At 46.8% G+C, this 21,628-nt stretch overlaps 1 long non-coding RNA gene across 1 annotated transcript; it reads right to left on the reverse strand.

Annotated features, from left to right (window-relative positions):
- LOC147029245 (uncharacterized) lies at positions 1-14,679 on the reverse strand. Its single transcript, XR_015057851.1, has 4 exons — positions 14,585-14,679; positions 13,269-13,361; positions 3,516-3,609; positions 1-490 (listed from the first exon to the last, which is right to left on the reverse strand). It is a non-coding gene; the product is annotated as an uncharacterized LOC147029245 (long non-coding RNA).
- Positions 14,680-21,628: the final 6,949 nt, after the last annotated feature.

Genomic DNA, 21,628 nt, shown 5'->3' on the forward strand with positions numbered 1-21,628 from the left:
ATAAACCCTCTGTCTGGATAAAAGCAGTGGTGGAACAGACTGTGTTGCTCCACCCTCTGAAGCATTATTTGGACAATATTGCACTGTAGGAAGTAGTATATTGTTATCATAATGGTGAGAAAAAGACAATTAACAAAGGAAGACAGACAGACCATTATAACCCTTAAAAGTGTTGGTCTTTCCTTGAGAGAAATTGCAAAGGAAGCCGAGGTGTCATTCATCATCATTGTATGTGTAGTTCCTGAGACAAAAGCAAACACCTATTTTAGGGGGCAACCTCCGTAGACCACATTAGGGCCCAATTTTTTATCATTATTATTATTATTGCAATAGACAAACTTTGGTTCAGACACGGTGGTGAACGTTTTGGTAATGCTTCATCAAAATTGTTGGTGTAGTTTCAGAGAAGAAGTTGAAAGTATTTGTGGATGGACGGACAGCCGGAAGACACGCCATCCCATAAGCTCCCCAGAAGTACGTTCCAGATGAGCTGAAATTAACAAAAACCAAAACCCGAGATACCACAAACGCATCACTTAGCTTATTCTTCTCAGGAACATTCATCTCTCCAAATATGCACAAGTACACCCCTCACTTGACCCAGTCACTAATGATAATAGAGGCATTGGTTCAGTCTTCAAATGCACACCAGAGAGCAATATGGGGCGTCAGAGCTATGTCAGCTCAGGTCAGATATGGGACCATGCGCTGGAGCAGCACTTCGCTGCGTCCACTTTCCACCGGTATGGCAGGGGCCTCCGTCTGGCTATCCTCCAGGCGGATGCCTGGCCCATCCCCATCTCCTTGAGATGGTGATCAATCTGCTGCAATCACGAGGCACGTGGTCAGCCCATTGGCCTCCTCCACTCACGAGGCTCCCTCACTGAGAGAATCCGGTGAGTGGGATCAGCGTCAGGAAAACGAGCCACATGTTCATACAGCCGAAGCTGACAGTCAAGGGCTACGCAGGTAGAAAATATCGTTTGAGCTGTCTCAGAAACGGCTCGCTGGACACAAAGTCCGACTAGCGATAGCCAAGGATTGCCAAAACTGACCTGGTCAGGGTCCAAGTCTCACATCCGTAGAGCAAGATTGCAAGCACCAAGGACCTGAAAACTTGGACTTTCGTCCTCCTGCACAGGTATTGACAGCGCCACACCCCATGATCTAGTGAATCCATGACTCCACAGGCCCAACCCAGACGTCTGTTGACCTCTGGCTCACAGCCAGCAGGGACATGAATATCACTGCCAAAGTAAGTGAATCTCTCCATGACCTCAACATCCTCACCACAAACAGGTACAAACAAGATAGCAGCATCCAAAATGTCATTGAAAACCTGGATCATAGTTTTGACCCAGGAAACCCATGATCCCAGTGGCTCCGACTCCTCATTCAGCACCTCGAGGGCCTGCAAAGGATATCCAGAGTCTCTGCAAAGATGACTGCATCATCTGTGAAATCAAGGTCAGAGATTTTGCCATTCCCAAATGTTGAACCACAGCTTGTTCTCTCTGACATCCTCTTCAGAATCCAGTCCATCCAAGAGCTGAAAAGTGAGGAGGCCAGTACACACTCCTGATAAACTCCAGTAACAACTGGAAATATGTCAGAGATGGTACCACCACATCTCACAGCACTCTCAGCACCAGAGTACAGTTCACACATCAGAATCACACAGATTGATCAGTTTTGGTGGCACCCCACGAAGAACAAGAATCCTCCAGAGGGCATACCAATTCAATGAATCAAATGCTTTGCAGAGATCAACATTGGCTGCAAGCAGCCCCTGCCGAAACTCTCATCTGCGTTCAGTGAGGACCCGAAGGGCACTGATATGGACAATTGTTGACCTCTTTGATGTGAAGCTTAACTGCTCTGGATGCTGGTACTCAAGCAGATGGTGGTGAACCCAATCAAGAATTATCCGAGCAAAGACCTTGACCGGCGCTGAGAGCAACGTCACCTCTCGGTAGTTGTTGCAGTCTTGGCGATCACCCTTCCCTTTCCAGTGGGGGACAACAAGGCCCCTCTTCCCATCAGTTGGGATGATGCCTGGGTTCTCGGCAGAGCACAGAACTGTGTGCAATGACACGAGTACAGCATTTCTACCAGCCTTGAGAAGTTCAGCTCGGATGCCACAGATCCCTGGAACTTTACCCATTTCAACTGGTTCACCGCGGTCTATGTTTCCACAAACAAAGGTGGACCACAGTTGATTGTAGGGTCAGCAATGGTGGTGACCCCGATCAAAAATGACCTGAGCATCCCCTACATCCACACGTGGATGGTAACACCCCTGGCATCCAACTCAACAGCTGGTGGATCAGCCTGGTACAGACACTCAGTCACTGGCCCAGTGGGCCTTCACTTCGGACTCCTCTGTCAAGAGCTCCCCACCCTCCACTCAAAATGCAGAACACCAAGGGATGGGCTTGGAGGATGCAATGTGTGAATTATCCTGTAAGCAGGATGAGAATCACTTGACCACAGGTGATGCTCGACCCCTCACAGATTCCTCGCATATCAGCCTCCTTGTCCACCCTCAGCACGTGCACAGTTTTATGCTTCAACTCCCTGAACAGATTAACCCTGCCATTCAGCCTGGCCCTGTGACTCTGGCCAATGGTATCCAGTGTCCCTTGAGAGACAAAATTCTTCTTCGCCCTCCGGTGAGTTTCAAGTCATCTACTGGCAATATCAAGGACGGTAGTCTTGAAGGCACTCCACAACCCTTCAGGATTCCCCAAAGCATCCAGACCCCCCAAATCCCCACTCAGCCTGTTTACAAAGTCCTCAGCTACCCTCTCATCCTTGAGCTTGCCAACATCCAGCCTCGACTGGGATGGTACCATTCTCCTGGATTGAAGCTGCAATTTAATAGTTGCTACAACAAGCCGATGGTCAGTATTGAGGAATTGAGCACTCCGTGAGAGCTTGCAGTTCTGGATCATCCTCCAACGACCATCAACGAGCAGATGGTCAATCTCCTTTGCCATGTCCATCGATGAGCTTGTGGGTGCTGAAACCATGAAACAGTCACCCAAAGTCCATGACTTCTTGCGAAGTCAAGGAACTTAGTGTTATTCTGCTTCACAGTTCCCAAGGAGACCGCCGTTTGGTGGACGACACATCAACACCACCCCGACACACACGACCGCATTCTGACCTGGGAAGTTTACCCCGTGATTTTCCTCCGATATTCAAAGAGTGGGGGTCCTGAAGACTTTGCCCCAATCCTGTCATCCGGTGAGCTGCCCTGTGAAGGGAAGCTGCACAGGAGGTACTCCCATGGAGTGGGTTTTCAATTTTTTTTGGCGTTTTTCTTGTGTTTTGCGAAGAGCTATGCGGAGTGAACAAAATGGTGATGATTTGATTTTGAAGTCCCTTCATGAACGGGGGAAGCCACGCCCTGAAATTACAAATATCCAGACTGGCAGAGAATGTATATGTAGTATACATAGATTATTGAGTAATTTGCGACACGTCACTGTGTCCAGCAAACAGAAACTCACTTTGACATCCCAAAATGTGGCGCAGCTTTGTGAGCAGGTTTCTTGGCTGCTGGAGAGAGAGGCACGGCCTGGCTAATGGGTGGTGCTTGTGACACTGCGGGAGAGGGGGGAAGGCATGGGCTGAAGAATTGTTGGAACTTTTGGCACAGACACAAACCTTCACATATAACTCGATAATGCAACCTGTCACTTTGCTGACAGGAATATTAAGCAAAGGGGGAGGGAGGGAGAGAGGAGGAACTGGAGGAAGGAAGAGAAGAGGAGGTGGAGGGAGGGAGAGAGGAGGAACTAGAGGAAGGAAGAGAAGAGGAGGTGGAGGGAAGGAGAGAGGAGGGGGAGGGAGACAGGAGGGAGGATAGGGGTAGAGCTAGGAGCAGAGGAGAGGGAGAGAGGACAAAGTGGAGGGAGAGAGGAAGGAAGAGGGGAGTGAGAAAGGGGGGGTGTGGATCAGTGAGGGAACGGTGGGGAAAGGGGGAAGAGTTAAGGAAAGGGGGGGGTGGGGAGAGAGATTCATCATCAAACATCATTATACATACAGGGAGGAGGATGGGGGAGAGAGGAGGGTGGAGAGTGGGTTTGTGAGGAGGTAGGTATGAAGGGAGGGGTTTTCGACTTGCATTTGGCCGTGGGACTTGTGGAGAAGGGGCGGGGGGGAGTGGGTAATCCGGGATTGAATGAAATGGGGTACGTTAAAACAACACATGGAGACCGCACGGAGATGTTTGTTGGGGTGGAGAGGAGAGGAGGTTTGGGAGGAGGTAAGGGGAAGGGAAGGCAACGCAAGGGGAACGGAAAGGAAGGGCGAGGAAATGCACCCAAACAGCAACATTTTATTTTTAACCGCTGGGTTCTGTATAAAACCGGGCGGGAGCATTTAAAACCCAAGCTATCTACCAGGAAAATGCCTGCTGACATGCATGCATGCTCGCTGATGCAGCAACCTTTGCACCCCTTCTGTCGGCTCACTCTGAATCTGATTCATATATGCTACACTATTGGGAAGCCATTTTAAATTTAAAACTAAACTGTCAGTCCTTAACAGAGGGGAGGGTTGGGGAAAGGGAGAGGGGTGTGACAAAGAGGGAGAGGGGTGTGAGAGAGAGGGAAAGGGGTGTGAGAGAGAGGGAAAGGGGTGTGAGAGAGGGAGAGGGATGTGAGAGAGAGAGGGAGAGGGGTGTGAGAGATTGAGGGAAAAGGGTGGGAGAGAGAGTGAGGGAGAAGGGTGGGAGAGAGAGTGAGGAAGAGGAGTGGGAGAGAGAGAGAGAGAGAGAGAGAGAGAGAGAGAGAGAGAGAGAGAGAGAGAGAGAGAGAGAGAGAGAGAGAGAGAGAGAGAGAGAGAGAGAGAGAGAGAGAGAGAGAGAGAGAGAGAGAGACAGAGACTGAGAGAGAGACAGAGAGAGAGACAGAGAGAGAGACAGAGAGAGAGGGTGAGGGGTGGAAGATAGTAAGGGAGAGGGGTGGGAGAGAATGAGGCAGAGGGGTGGGAGAGAGTGAGGCAGAGGGGTGTGAGGGAGAGGGGTGGGAGAGAGTGAGGGAGAGGGGTGTGAGAGAGAGAGAGAGAGAGAGAGAGAGAGAGAGAGAGAGAGAGAGAGAGAGAGAGAGAGAGAGAGAGAGAGAGAGAGAGGAAGAGGAGTGGGAGAGAGAGGGAGAGGGGTGGAAGATAGTAAGGGAGAGGGGTGGGAGATAGTAAGGGAGAGGGGTGGGAGAGAATGAGGCAGAGGGGTGGGAGAGAGGAAGAGGAGGGGGAGAGAGAGTGAGGGAGAGGGGTTGGAGATAGTAAGGGAGAGGGGTTGGAGATAGTAAGGGAGAGGTGTGGGAGAGAGTGAGGGAGAGGGGTGGGAGAGAGTGAGGGAGAGGGGTGGAAGAGAGTGAGGGAAAGGGGTGGGAGAGAGAGGTGGAGAGGGTTGTGTGAGAGAGAGAGAGATGAGGAGAGTGGTGGGGAGAGAGAAAAAGGGAAAGGGGTGGGAGAGAGAAAGAGGGGTGGTGGAAGGAAAGGTGTGGGAGGGGAGAGAGGTGTGAAGGAGAGAGAGGAGTGGAGAGACAGAGGAGTGGAGAGAGAGGGAGAGGTGTGGAGAGAGAGAGGGGTGGGGAGAGAGAGAGAGAGAGAGAGAGAGAGAGAGAGAGAGAGAGAGAGAGAGAGAGAGAGAAAAAAAAAAAAATTGAAATGGGTGGGTAGAGCGAGGGGTGAGAAAGGCAATGTGGAAAAGAGGGAGAGGGGTGTGAAGGAGAGGGAGAGGGAGTGTGGTGAGAGAGAAAGAGGGGGGAGGGAGAGAGAGAGGTTGAGGGAGAGAGAGATAGAGGAGCAAGAGAGAGAGAGAGAGAGAGAGAGAGAGAGAGAGAGAGAGAGGGAGATGTGGAAAAGAGGGAGAGAGGTGTGAAGGAGATTGACAGGAGAGGGCTTAGAGAGGGAAAGGGGTGGAGAAGGAGTGTGGTGAGAGCAGAAGAGGGTTGAGAAATGGTGAGGAATGGGAGAGGTGAGAGAGGGAGAGGGGTGAGAGAGGCAGAGGAGTGGGAGAGAGAGGGGGAGGGAGAGAGAGAGGGGGAGGGAGAGAGAGAGGGGGAGGGAGGGAGAGAGAGAGGGGGAGGGAGGGAGAGAGAGAGGGGGGGAGGAGAGAGAGGAGGGGAGGGAGAGAGAGGGGGAGGGAGAGAGAGGGGGAGGGAGAGAGAGAGGGGGAGGGAGAGAGAGAGGGGGAGGGAGAGAGAGAGAGGGAGGGGGAGAGGGGAGGGAGAGAGATTGGTTGAGGGAGAGAGAGAAGTTGAGGGAGAGAGATGGGTTGAGGGAGTGGGGGAGAGAGAGTGGAGGGAGAGAGATGGGTTGAGGGAGAGAGTGGGTGAGAGAGAGAGAGTGGGGGAGTGAGAGTGGAGGGAGAGAGGGGAGGGGGAGAGAAGAGGGGGGGTTTTGGCTGATGTGACGTCCAGTTTGAAATAATCATTGTAACAGGTTGGAAAACAACAACTAATTTCGTCATGGCTCCATCTGGCACAGATGAAGGAGTTTGAGACAGCGACCTTTGGTCACGGCATGTGTGGCCCAGTATAACATGGATAAGGCAATAAAGGCACAATTTAATTTACTTTTATCAGGCTTTTCTTAGACTAATTAGTATTTTACCTCAGTACACAAGTTTATTTAAAGTTTATTTCCCCACACAGGAAATGTGTGAATTGGACAAATGTACTGTTTTGGTTATTTTTGCATCTGAACTGCTGTTGTAGTCAAAAAAGAAGTTTAAATTTTGTGATTCAGCTGAGATCAAGAAATTCTTGAAGTTATGGCATGTGTGGAAATGAAAGAAAGCCTAGAACACTGGCGTCTACGGGTGTTTATAAGCATTGCAATGTATCCACCGATTCGTCAGTATGATGAACAAGCATTCGAGAATATGAGTGAAAAATGGAAGAAAAAAAAATATCGTGAAGAAGCCGTTGCGGTCGGTTCCAAGTCGAGTCGTTGTTGAGCAGGCCAAAAACAATGGCGAATTGAGAGCCCCAGCGAGGGACCGCGAGGTGACCGAGGATGAGCCTTGAGAAAGGATAATTAAATAATCCCCTTGATTATCTTCAACTGGGGTGTTTTCGTGAACTCAAACACCCAATTTTCACACATGCACTCCCTTGGACTTCCCTTTGTGTGTCTGCAAAGTTTGGGGCCGTTAGGTTTCATGGTTTTGCAGTTATGGAGGAGACACACACACACACACATTTGTTGGAGTAACATATTGGGGTAATGGTGTCAAATCATCAAATTCGGTACTTCTACACAATTGATTGTTCCCTTCCCAGGAAGAGTCATCACACATTCGCAGTGTCCTTGGGTTCAAATCAATCAGAAGGAGGTTATAAAGCTTGCGATCACTTGATCGTGCTACATAACTCACAGTCTGCGACAATTATTTTTATTCGAACTGGTGTGCTCATATTGTGACGGTTCTGTTTTTGTGGATGCACGATCGAGGCTCCCGGAAGAGCTCGAGCAGAATGGAAGAGAACACAGAAGAGTAGAAGTGAGAGTCAGAGTGAGATCAAGGGGAGGGGAGGACACATTGGGGTGAACAAGCCTCACACAAGAACAATGAAACACTGGAAGAAGAGGAAGGGGAAAATAGGGATTTTACAGAAAAGGAACAAAACAACCGACAGACTCACACCCAGCCACACCACAAGTCTGCAGGACGTGTCGCTTGTGCAACTGTTGCGAAGTTTTTGGAAAAGCAACTCATTAATTTTGTTCCTCACAAAGTAATGATAAATTATCACTCATTTTACAAATACCAAGGTCTGGTACAATATGTTCCAAGGTGTTGTGGATGTGGTTTGCATAAACCAGTTTGCTCACATCATCCAGGTACAATTATCATCAGGTGATGCACTGTACAATGGAGCAAGTGCAGGTACTTTGTCATTGTTAGTCAATATTATTGTGTTTGTATCTCCCTTGTTTGGTTAAATGAGTAATTCTCATGAGTGAAGCTATGATTTAAGTTTCTTCCTCAATATTCCAGCAATCCATCCTTTCCTCACTCTCCCACAGATGAACGTTCTAACTTTTCCATTCTTTTCAACACGGGACTTTCAAAATGACGCAATCTGCCTGAGAATGCATCGAGGTTTTCAAGGCATGTGGACTTCCCAAGTGCGTGCACCTTAAGGATTGTGACCTAAAATGGTTCACTGAGATTCTAAAAGAAGCCGAAAATGCTTGGAAAAGTACCTGACAGAAAGCCGGGGTGTGTCTCTGCACAAAGAAAGAGTTGGAGGGAGACACCGTACCTGGCTCAGGTGATTCTGAATACTGAGGCGTAGGTCATATGTGGGGCTTGTTTGAATATCATCTGCAAGTTTATAATTATATTTAGAATGAATCATGTTGGGGGGAGGAGGCGAGGGGCTGAGAATAAATTCCTGCCGTGGGGCCAATGTGAAAAAATTCTGACTCAACCTGGGACTCGAACCCAAGGACCTCATCACTTGCATGGTGATAGTCTACTAAGCTACTGAGTCTCCAGATATCCTTGGACTCGAACCCAAGGACCTCATCACTTGCATGGTGATAGTCTACTAAACTACTGAGTCTCCAGATATCCTTGGACTCGAACCCAAGGACCTCATCACTTGCATGGTGATAGTCTACTAAGCTACTGAGTCTCCAGATATCCTCGGACTCGAACCCAAGGACCTCATCACTTGCATGGTGATAGTCTACTAAGCTACTGAGTCTCCAGATATCCTCAGACTCGAACAAAAGGACCTCATCACTTGCATGGTGACAGTCTACGTAGCAACTAAGTCTCCAGATATCCTCAGACACGAACCCAAGGACCTCATCATTTGCATGGTGACAGTCGACTAAGCTACTAAGTCTCCAGATATCCTCAGACTCGAACCCAAGGACCTCATCATTTGCATGGTGACAATCTACTAAGCTCCTGAGTCTCCAGACATCCTCAGAACTTTCTCGCACTAACACTGCAAGCTTTAAAATGGCCGATGTGTTCCATGCCTGCTCGGCCGACCCCATGTGTGTGCACGTCGTTGATTGTTGTCGCCATAATTCGGGTTTCAGAAGGTGAAACAGAGCCCTTAAAGTAGCCACCTTCGTTTTGGCGAAGGATCGAGACTCATGGCGTAAGTTACCAAGTTGTATTGTTCTCGAGTTTTGTTCTGAGGGGTCTGTTTTTGAATCGTCACGAAGCCCCGGACAGCCTCCAACTTTAGTTTGTTCCCTCCGCCACCGAAGGTGAAGGAGGTTATGCTTTCACCCCTCTCTGTCTGTTTGTTAATTGCAAAATCGAAGATGTTTCAAGCATATTGGTGAGTCCATTTTGTTATTGCTTGGAAATTTATTTATTTATTTTGACAAGTATGTTGATCGCCTCCGTTTGTGTGTGTTTGCGTGCGTTTGTTTTTCACTCGCCTCGAGCCAAAACCACGCAACCGATCGTTATGAAATTTTTAGAGGTTAATGTCACCGACCCTACGACGGTCCCGCATTGAAGTTTCGTAAATTCGGTCGACTGAAAAGTTCGCCGCAAGCCAATTTGAGGCAAATTTTCTAAAATCCTCAAATTTTTATCCGATTGACTTGAAATTTGAACAGGATTTGCACATCATGTCAGTGAATTCAATCACCTCTTACTTTCGAGGTTATCTTGGGTCAAAAGGTCAACATAGGCCAGAAGGTCAACATTGGGCAAATTTCTAAAATGCTCAATTTTAATCCAATTAACTTGAAATTTGAAAAGAAAATGCATGTTAGGTCACTGAATTCAACCACCTACGAATTTTTACGTAAACATAGGCCAAAAGGTCAACATAGGCCAAGAGGTCAATTTTGGCCAAATTTTCTAAAATCCTCAAATTTCATCTGATTGACTTGAAATTTGAACAGGATTTGCACATCATGTCAGTGAATTCAATCACCTCTTACTTTTGAGGTTATCTTAGGTCAAAAGGTCAACATTGGGCAAATTTCTAAAATGCTCAATTTTAATCCAATGAACTTGAAATTTGAAAAGAAAATGCATGTTAGGTCACTGAATTCAACCACCTATGAATTTTTATGTAAACATAGGCCAAAAGGTCAACATAGGCCAAGAGGTCAATTTTGGCCAAATTTTCTAAAATCCTCAAATTTCATCCGATTGACTTGAAATTTGAACAGGATTTGCACATCAGGTCAGTGAATTCAATCACCTCTTACTTTTGAGGTTATCTTAGGTCAAAAGGTCAACATTGGGCAAATTTCTAAAATGCTCAATTTTAATCCAATTAACTTGAAATTTGAAAAGAAAATGCATGTTAGGTCACTGAATTCAACCACCTATGAATTTTTACGTAAACATAGGCCAAAAGGTCAACATAGGCCAAGAGGCCAAATTTTCTAAAATCCTCAAATTTCATCCGATTGACTTGAAATTTGCACATCAGGTCAGTGAATTCAATCACCTCTTACTTTTGAGGTTATCTTATGTCAAAACGTCAACATAGGCCGTAAGGTCAACATTGGCCAAATTTCTAAAATCCTCAATTTTAATCCAATTAACTTGAAATTTGAAAAGAAAATGCATGTTAGGTCACTGAATTCAACCACCTATGAATTTTTACGTAAACATAGGCCAAAAGGTCAGCATAGGCCAAGAGGTCAATTTTGGCCAAATTTTCTAAAATCCTCAAATTTCATCCGATTGACTTGAAATTTGAACAGGATTTGCACATCAGGTCAGTGAATTCAATCACCTCTTACTTTTGAGGTTATCTTAGGTCAAAAGGTCAACATTGGGCAAATTTCTAAAATGCTCAATTTTAATCCAATTAACTTGAAATTTGAAAAGAAAATGCATGTTAGGTCACTGAATTCAACCACCTATGAATTTTTACGTAAACATAGGCCAAAAGGTCAACATAGGCCAAGAGGTCAATTTTGGCCAAATTTTCTAAAATCCTCAAATTTCATCCGATTGACTTGAAATTTGAACAGGATTTGCACATCAGGTCAGTGAATTCAATCACCTCTTACTTTTGAGGTTATCTTATGTCAAAACGTCAACATAGGCCGTAAGGTCAACATTGGCCAAATTTCTAAAATCCTCAATTTTAATCCAATTAACTTGAAATTTGAAAAGAAAATGCATGTTAGGTCACTGAATTCAACCACCTATGAATTTTTACGTAAACATAGGCCAAAAGGTCAGCATAGGCCAAGAGGTCAATTTTGGCCAAATTTTCTAAAATCCTCAAATTTCATCCGATTGACTTGAAATTTGAACAGGATTTGCACATCAGGTCAGTGAATTCAATCACCTCTTACTTTTGAGGTTATCTTAGGTCAAAAGGTCAACATTGGCCAAATTTCTAAAATGCTCAATTTTAATCCAATTAACTTGAAATTTGAAAAGAAAATGCATGTTCGGTCACTGAATTCAACCACCTATGAATTTTTACGTAAACATAGGCCAAAAGGTCAACATAGGCCAAGAGGCCAAATTTTCTAAAATCCTCAAATTTCATCCGATTGACTTGAAATTTGCACATCAGGTCAGTGAATTCAATCACCTCTTACTTTTGAGGTTATCTTATGTCAAAACGTCAACATAGGCCGTAAGGTCAACATTGGCCAAATTTCTAAAATCCTCAATTTTAATCCAATTAAATTGAAATTTGAAAATAAAATGCATGTTAGGTCACTGAATTCAACTATCTACGATTTTTTATGTAAACATAGGCCAAAAGGTCAACATAGGCCAAGAGGCCAATTTGGGCAAAATTTTCTAAAATCCTCAAATTTCATCCGATTGACTTGAAATTTGAAGACTATTTGCATATTAGAATGCTGAACTCAACCACCTATTAATTTTGAGGTCAACATAGGCCAAGAGGCCAATTTGGGCCAAATTTTCGAAAATCCTCATTTTTAATCCAATTCCACATGTCACAATTTTAATCCACATGTCACAACAATAACACCTGTATCCAAGTTCTTTGTGTATCCTTGTGTGTCGTCAGTTGAGTGCCAAACCTGACCCGGTTTGTGAAGGACATGGGCCAAACCTTCCCTCCCCACCATTGATCCTGCCTGCGTAATTCCAGCATGGCAGTTTATTGTTGGGTTGGGATTTGAACCAAGGCGAGACAGGCTATCCTACCGACCTATCCTTCCCCGGATAAGGAACTTCGACTGAGGGGAGGGGGGAGGAATGAGGGTTGGGGAAGAATGAGGGTGAGGGTATGACTCATGGGGTGCACAAGATGGATACAGAAGTAAACTCTTAGGAAGGAAAAGCTGAAAAATTGCAAGGATTTGGGGGTTGGGGGTGTAAAGGCTGTTGAGCAGATCATGGTTTTTGTTTGGAGATGATCTGAGATGATGGCGAATAGCTGTCTTGAAGACCTGGAGGGAAGAATGAGATTGAAGAGGATGTGGAATTTGATTCCACAGGTGGGGAAAAAAGAGGAACGAATGAGTTGTGGTGAGCAGTGATCCTGGAGAAACCTGGGGTGGGACAAAGCACAGACAGAGCAGAGGGTGTAAGATCAGAAAGGAGGTGCTCGAAGACAGAGAGATCACTGACCTGTCTGTGATGGCGAAGTGATAATCCCATAGACAGTTTCATTGCAGGAGATTCCAATGATCTTGAAGGCCTTTGTTTCCACAGCGTCAAGATGAGCAGGATGTGAGGCAGGGGAGCCAGCCCAGAGGGTAGAGCAGTACTACTTCAAGCTGTGGATGAAAGTCTTGTAGGTGGCTCGAAGTTCAGAAGTGCCAGGGAAGGACTTTGTATGATGGAGTACGCCCAATCGGTGGCTGGCTTTGGAGGCCAACTTTGAAAAGTTGTTTGTCTAAGAAAAATCATGGCTGATCGTGAGATTCAGGAGTTGAGTAACTGAACTTCATCAAGACTATTGTTAAGAATGCAGATAGTAGAGTTTACTAGATGGTCCTTTCAGAGAGAGAGATAGGGAGAGTGTGAGATTTGTCAGGATTGCAAGACACATTCCAAGTGTTTGACCAGCTTGTTATTTTTCCCAAGGTCTGATGAGAGGAGCCCTCCAATAAAGTTATGTATTATTTGTATGGAACATTTTTTGCACAGAAGCTCCAGTCTGGCTGGCTGAAGGATGAGAGATGCCTTGGCAGAGGGTGGACCCATTGGGAAGCTTGTACTAATTATTTTTTTTTAATCAACCTCTTGTTGTTGTTCCGTGCTCTATACTTTTAATAAACACTGAGTGTCAAAGCAAGGTAGCAGCACATACCGTTTAAAAAAGTGTTTGGTATGACTTGGACGGGGTTCGATTGAACCACCGATCCCCCAGGCATCAGACTGGACCATCGAACCATTCCACCACCTGGAAACAGTCTCGCAAACAAACGTTCCTGTACACTTCATATTCATAGAAAAGGACACTGACGACACTTGATGTCCTTCTTTTGCTTCTCATTGAAATACAAAGCTCTTTCAAGAGTATCATTGTTTTCAACAACAACAACAAAAAAAAATCTCTCTCTCTCTCTCTCTCTCTCTCTCTCTCTCTCTCTCTCTCTCTCTCTCTCTCTCTCTCTCTCTCTCTCTCTCTCTCTCTCTCTCTCTCTCTCTCTCTCTCTCTCTCTCTCTCTCTCTCTCTCTCTCTTTCTCTCTCTCTCTCTCTCTGTCTGTCTGTCTGTCTGTCTGTCTGTCTGTCTGTCTGTCTGTCTGTCTGTCTGTCTGTCTGTCTGTCTGTCTGTCTGTCTGTCTGTCTGTCTGTCTGTCTGTCTGTCATGGCGAGCTGTGATCTGTGTGATGCCCCGTTTTCTCGCCTTTCTATCCCTTTCGCATCGTTTTTCACCTCCCTTCCTTCGTTTCCTTCTACGCATCGTTATTTGTGCTCCGACCCTCCCCTCTTCGTTAGACCTTGTGCTTTGGTTTTCCCTCGCGCCGTCGTCACCCCGCCCATCTGTCCTTGTTATTTCACGGTTTGCCCTTCGGTTCATCTCTTCCCCTCCCCATCCCCCTGTTTTCTCCTCGCATACCTTTTCCCCGAGATAGAGAGAGAAAGAGCCCACAGCTTCTTTGTGGATAGCTTTTCGTTGGCGGCCCATCCCGGGCCTTCAACTGATCGGTTTTTTCCTCACTGTAGCTGTGTATATTTTCTTTGGAAACCTGTCTCGGCTCGTATTTAATTACCGCACGAGTCATCGCCCCTCCTCCCCCTTAATAAATATGACTTCTTATTCCCGTTATTCGGCATTTGAAGCATTAACAAGAAAACATGGTGTCGTCTGTGTCGCACCCGACGACGTCAGCGTCGAGGATCTCGTTATCGCTGCGGGAAACATAGTCGGTACTGACAAAGTTCGTGCCCCTCACGAATGAACAAACGTGTGGTTATCTTCGTGTCTGAGACAGAACTGGTTCATGAAATCGTATCAACCGGACTATCAACAGATGACGGACATTTCGCGCTCGTCTCCCCTCTGGACACTCCGGCCGTGAAGGTCATTATCTCGAACGCTCCTCCTTTCCTGAAAAATCCGACACTGATCTCCGAATTATCTCGTTATGGTTCTGTGGTTTCTCAGATCATGATGTTACCTTTACATAGCCAGGACGATCGGACGAAGCATGTGATGTCTTTTCGGAGACAAGCTTATGTGGTGCTTCCTCCCTCGAACGCTGAAAGAACCTTGAACATCGTTTTAAAACTCAAAATTGATAATCATGATTACCAAGTCTACGTAACCACTGACACCCTGAAATGTTTCGAATGTGGTAATTTCGGACACTTGAAACGATCTTGCCCAAAGTCAACCTCGTCGAACGATGAAACAAACCTCATCAACAAGAATACGTCTTCTTCTTCTTCTTCTTCTTCATCCTCCTCATCCTCATCCTCATCCTCATCCTCATCCTCATCCTTATCCTCATCCTCATCCTCATCCTCGACTGTGAAGGAAGCGAATCCCGTGTTCGGTAATAAGGCCCAGGCCTCCCAGGCCTCCCAGGCCTCCCAGTCCTCCCAGTCCTCCCAGTCCTCCCAGTCCTCCCAGTCCTCCCAGTCCTCCCAGTCCTCCCAGTCCGATAGTCGAAACAGCAAAACGACCTGATGGTCGTTTAACCCAGAAGAAAGGAGCATTTACAAACGAGGAATCTGTCGGTAATGTTCCTGCAGTTGTGACGGACGTCACTCTGCAATGTTTACCCGGAATAGACCCGGAATGGACCCGGACCCCGGTACCTACGACCAACAAGTTTACCCTACTTGCCGGTGAGGACAGAGACGTCTCCCTTACAGAGACCACTTTACCTGTTATTGCAGTGAAGAAAACTGTTTCACTTGTTAAAAACTCTCCTATTGGAAAGTCCATTGACTGTGATACACAGACCACTAGTGATGATCCTGCTGTCACTTTGGTAAATGTTAACCCTGAATCCTTGTCAGCAGGAAATAGTGAAACAAATGTTAACCCTGAATCCTTGTGAGCGGGAAATAGTGAAACAAATGTTAACCCTGAATCCTTGTCAGTGGGAAATAGTGAAACAAATGTTAACCCTGTTACTGCTCGCATCTCATCACGTGGTGAAGCTGGAAACGCAGGAAATGTTAAAATGGATGTTTTACGAGAGACCCCCAAAGTACTGTATACCTCCACGCCGTTGGAGGTCGATAACACTGTTACGGTCGAGGGAAGCGATATCGCTACATCCACTGCTGGTGTTTCTGTTTCATCAACTCCCCCGATTATTTCCATTATTTCACCAGGAGATGTTCCCACAATGGAAGAGCACATAGACCTGGTAACCAGTACAGATCCATGTGTCAATACTGACAACAGTATCGATATGCAGGACAGTACAAGCTTGTGTGACTCGGAAACTAAAACCGACTCTGACGAATCTGACCTGGAGGAAGCAAACAGGAACAGTCAGGTGGAAACGGTGGAGAAGCTCACCAGTCAAAGTCCGACCCCCCCCTGAACAAATAAGACTCTTCTTACAAAATACATAAAGGAAACGCAATATAAACCTGACGGAATACTTTCCAGATCTACCGTCCTTCCTTGAGTGTGCTCAGGCTATCGTATGTAAGCTTGACTTATTCGGTTTCCACCAGACACAGTCACCACTTAAAAAAACTGGTTGCCAAGGCGAAAAGGGATCCTAATCAATTATCCCACTTCTGATCTTATTCTAAGAAGCTATTATTTTCCTCATGGCCAGTTTTAAGATTGGAACAATAAATGTTAATGGTGGTGGTAGTCCACTCCGCAAGATCCAAATTAAACAGTTGGTAGAGGTCAACGGTCTCGACATAGCTTTGTTACAAGAGACCCATGCTGTCCGATCTGTTCAGGCTCAGTGGCGACTATTTATGGACAAGGAATGTTTCTTCAGTAACAACTCCACGTCGAAGGCAGGCATCATGTTTGTCTTCGGGAAACACTTCCATCCGTCCTGCCTTAAATTTATGAGTATTATTGATGGACACCTTGCCTCCGTGACCTTCTCTATCAATCAGATCAAGTTCACAATTCTCAATGTGTACGCTCCAAGCAAAAATGACGAGCGGATCCCCTTTTTTGCCGAACTGAGAAAATTCCTGCAAACACTGGATTTGCAGACTTGTCTAATTATTGGTGGCGATTTTAACTGTACTGTTAATGCTTCATTTGACCGGAACGGGCCGGAACCCCAACCATGTACCGCAAAACTTTTTGCAAACATCATTGCGAAATATAATCTCTATGATATTTGGTGCGTGCAGCACCCTTCTGATCGGTCTTATACATGGTGTCGTTGTTTATACAACTACATCTCACTTGCGAGGCTTGATCGCATCCATGTAAATTCTCATTTATTACATGGAGTTTATAAATCCGATATCGTGCCTTCTGGTTTCTCTGACCATTCCCCAGCTCGAGTCTTTATTCAACTCTCTAAACCATGTCCAGGGAGCTCTCACTGAAAATTCAATAACGGTTTACTAGAAAACCTCAACTTCATTCAGGACTTTGAATCCTTCTGGACGGCTCTCCTAGAACAGAAGCTAAGCTGTTCCGTTAACCCGTTGATATGGTTGGATTTAGTAAAAACCCAAATTAAAGGGTTCTGTCAACAGTATCAGTTTTTCTCAACAAGGGCTGACCATGAAGTGAAGAAAATATTACATAACAGTTAGAGATTTTACAACTCCAACGAGTCATCGGACAAAATAATAGTTACATACAAAAAACCTTAACTGAGAAACAGTCCTTATTAAAGGAGATAACCGAGAGGAAAGCACGTGGTGCCTAAGTTCGGATGAGGGTGCGACACCTGAATGAGGCAGACGTACCAACCAAGTACTTCTTTTCCTTAGAGAAACGTCTTCCCAGTAAACAGCTTTGTCAGCTGCGATTGGCAAATTCATCCATTACCTTTACACAATCAGAAATCAAACTTTTCGTGAAGGAATACTTTTCGAAAATATATTCAATGGAACAAATAATCCTGTCATTGTCGGCTCTATCTCCGTAGGCCTGCCAGTGTTGTGTGAAGATGGGCGTTCCCAACTGTAAAGACCCATCACCTTGGATGAACTTGGCACTGCCCTGCACGGCCTTGCCATTGGGAAAGCACCTGGATTGGATGGACTTGCAACCAAATTTTACAAGAAGTTTTGGCACTTATTGGGTCCAGAACTCATTAAGACCTTGAACGCAAGCTGCCAGCTTGGAGAGCTACCTCAGAGTTGCCGACGAGCTCTTCTTACCCTCATCCCAAAAAAGGGAGACATGCTGAGTATTGAAAATTGGCGTCCTATCTCCCTGTTATGTACGGACTATAAGATATTTTCAAAAGCCCTGGCATCGCGACTTACTCCTTATTTATCCTCGTTGTTGAAAGAAGACCAATGTTACTGTGTCCGAAAACGTTCCATTTATGACAACATCTCCCTTGTCAGGTCAGGTATGGGAGCATGTGCCAGAACAGCGCGTCGCTGCGTCCACTTTCCGCCGGTACTCCAGGGTCCTCCGTCTGGCCATCCCCCAGGCAGATGCCAGGCCCATCCCATCTCCTTGAGATGATGGTCAACCTGCTGCAACCACGAGGCACGTGGTCGGCCCACTGGCCTCCTCCACTCATGAGACCCCCTCGCTGAGAGAATCTGGTGAGCAGGATCAGCGTCAGGAAAACGAGCCACATATCCATACAGCCGCAACTGACGCTCACGGACTATGCAGGTAACGAATCTCATCTGAGTCTCTCTCAGCAACCGCTCGTTGGACACAAAATCCGACCAGCGACAGCCAAGGATTCTCCGAAGAGACCTGGTACCAAAGGAATTAAGTCTCCGTCTCAGATCCTTGGTCAGAGTCCAAGTCTCGCATCCATAGAACAAGACTGGAAGTACCAAGGACCTGAAGACTCGGACTTTCGTCCTCCCGCACAGGTACCGGCAGCGCCACACCCCATGATCCAGTGAATCCATGACTCCCCAGGCCCGACCCAGATGTCTATTGACCTCTGACTCGCAGCCAGCAGAGACATGAATATCACTGCCAAGGTAAGTGAATCTCTCCATGACCTCAACATCCTCACCACAAACAGACACAGACAGGACAGCAGCATCCAAGATGTCACCGAAAGCCTGGATCTTAGTTTTGACCCAAGAAACCCGTTATCCAAGCGGCTCCGACTCCCCATTCAGCACCTCGAGGGCCTCCATAAGAATGTCTAAAGTCTCCGCAAAGATGACTGCATAATCTGCAAAATCAAGGTCCGAGATCTTGACATTCCCAAACGATGCACCGCAACTTGATCTCTCCGACATCCTCCCTAAAATCCAGTGCATACAAGTGCTGAAAAGTGTGGGGGCAAGTACACATCCCTGACGAACTCCAGTAACAACTGGAAATAAGTCAGAGATGGTACCACCACACTTCACAGCACTCTCAGTACCAGAGTAGAGTTCAGACATCAGATCGATCAGTTTTGGTGGCACCCCACGAAGACCAAGAATCCTCCAGAGGACATCCCGATTCACTGAATCAAACGCTTTACAGAGATCAACATAGGCTGCAAGCAGCCCCTGCTGAAACTCTCATCTGCGTTCGGTGAGGACACGAAGGACAAGGATACGGTCAATCGTTGACCTCTTTGGTGTAAAGCCTGACTGCTCTGGACGCTGGTGCTCAAGCAGATGGTGGCGAACCCTATCAAGAATTATCCAAGCAAAGACCTTGCCCGGCACTGAGAGCAGCATCACCCCTCGGTAGTTGTTGCAGTCTTGGCGATCACCCTTCCCTTTCCAGAGAGGGACAACAAGGCCCCTCTTCCAGTCAGTTGGGATGATGCCTGTGTTCCAGGCAGAGCACAAAACTGCATGCAACGACACGAGTGCAGCACTTCCACCAGCCTTGAGAAGTTCAGCATGGATGCCACAGATCCCTGGAGCTTTGTCCCGTTTCAACTGGTTCACCGCAGCCCATGTTTCCACAAGCGAAGGTGGACCACAGTTGATTCGAGGGTCAGTAACAGGGATTGTAACACCCTTGACGTCCAACTCGAGAGTTGGGGGATCAGCCTGGTACAACCGCTCAAAGTAACCGGCCCAGCGGCCCTTCACTTCAGACTCCTCTGTCAAGAGCCTACCACTCTCTGCTCGAACTGCAGTGCTCCGAGGGATGGGCTTGGATGAACGTAATGCGCGAATTCCCCTGTAAGCGGGACAAGAATCACGTGTCCACAGGTGATGCTCTACCCCCTCACAGATTCCTCGCACATAGGCCTCCTTGTCCACCCACAGTGCACGTACAGTTTTACGCCTCAGCTCCCTGAACAGCTCAGCTCTGCCATTCAGCCTGGCCCTGTGACTCTGGTCAATGGTATCCAGTGTCCCTTGAGAGACAAAATTCTTCTTTGCCCTGTGGTGAGCTCCAAGACATCCACCGGCAACATCAAAGACGGTGGTCTTAAAGGCGCTCCACAACTCTTCAGGACCCCCCAAAGCACCCAGACCCCCCAAATGTCCACTCAGCCTGTTCGCAAACTCCTCAGCTACTCTCTCTTTCCTGAGCTTGCCAACATCCAGCCGAGGCTGGGATGGTACCATTCTCCAGGATTTAAGGTGCAGCTTTCGAGTTGCTACAACAAGCCTGTGGTCAGTATTGAGGAACTGAGCACTCCGGTAGACCCTGCAGTTCTGGATCATCCTCCAACGACCGTCAATGAGGACATGGTCAATCTCCTTTGCCACACCGCCAGCGTTGGAATACCAAGTCCAGCGATGAGCTTGTGGGCGCTGAAACCATGAACCAGCCACCCTAAGTCCATGACTTCTTGCAAATTCAAGGAACTTAGTGCCATTCTGGTTCATAGTTCCTGACCCATAGGGACCAACACACACCTCATAACCATCCCTATCAGTTCCAGTCAATGCATTGAAATCCCCCAAGACTAGAAGTGTATCTTGTCTGGGGCACTGATCAACCACAGACTCCAGCGTGGCGTAGAATGCATCCTTCACGGTGAGATCACTCGCCTCAGTCGGAGCATAAACAGAGACCAGGGAAATGACACGTAAGGAGTGACGAATCCTTAATCTCATAATACGCTCGTTGACCGGTGTTACCTCAATTATCATTGGGGTCAGCTTATTGGACACAGCTACAGCAACTCCTTGGGTATAGTAACCATCAGATTGACCAGACCAATAGTAGGTGTAGCCACCCACCATTATCTCGCCGCAATCCGGTCTCCGAACCTCAGAGAGAGCTGCAATCCCGATGTCCAAATGCTTGAGCTCAGATGATAACAGAGACAGGTGATCATCCTCTCTTAGGGATAGGACATTCCAGGCACCCACCCAAAGGGACCGCCTCAGGTTAACCCAAGGAGACCGCCGTCTGGTGGACGACACCTCAGCACCACTCCGACACACTCTCCCGCAATCTGACCCAGGGATGTTACCCCGTGGTTTCCCTCCTTTCATCAAAGATTGGGGGTCCTGTAGCAGGTCACAGATCGAATCTCCCTTGTGAGGGACATGATTGAACTGTGCAAGGAAAACCCTAAAGATTTAGTACTTCTCCTTGATCAGGAGAAAGCCTTTGACCGTGTTGACCATCGGTACCTTTTCGAAGAACTTGAGCGGTTTGGACTTGGTTCAACCTTCATCTCTTATATTAAAATACCATACAATAATATTTATAGTGTGCTTAAGTTAAACAATGAACTTGTTGCACCTTTGTCTATTAACAAGGGAATGAGACAAGGTTGCCCTCTTTCCGGGTTGCTTTATGCTCTCTCCATCGAACCCCGACTGGTTCCTTTGCACTGTCGACTAACAGGGGTTAGTTTGTCCCAGCTTGAACGGCCCATCAAGGTACTGGCATACGCCGATGACGTGTGTGTATTCGTACAAGATATCAATGATGTTAACATCGTTCGTTATTGTTTGCTCTTCTTTGAAAAGGCTTCTTCAGCCAAAGTAAATTGGAACAAAACGAGCGCCCTTTGGCTCGGTCCGTTGTGCTACTTGGTGCCAAGACTTCCTGCTCCACTGTCATGGGCCAATGATGGTGTGAAATACCTTGGAGTGTTCTTAGGTAATAATACCACAGTAGAAAAAAATTGGGCTGGTCTGCTTGAGTTTGT

Source organism: Eptatretus burgeri, chromosome 4 (genome assembly GCF_056783735.1).
Source record: "Eptatretus burgeri isolate ZD-2024b chromosome 4, Ebu_testis_v1, whole genome shotgun sequence".
Classification (NCBI taxonomy): Eukaryota; Metazoa; Chordata; class Myxini; order Myxiniformes; family Myxinidae; genus Eptatretus; species Eptatretus burgeri.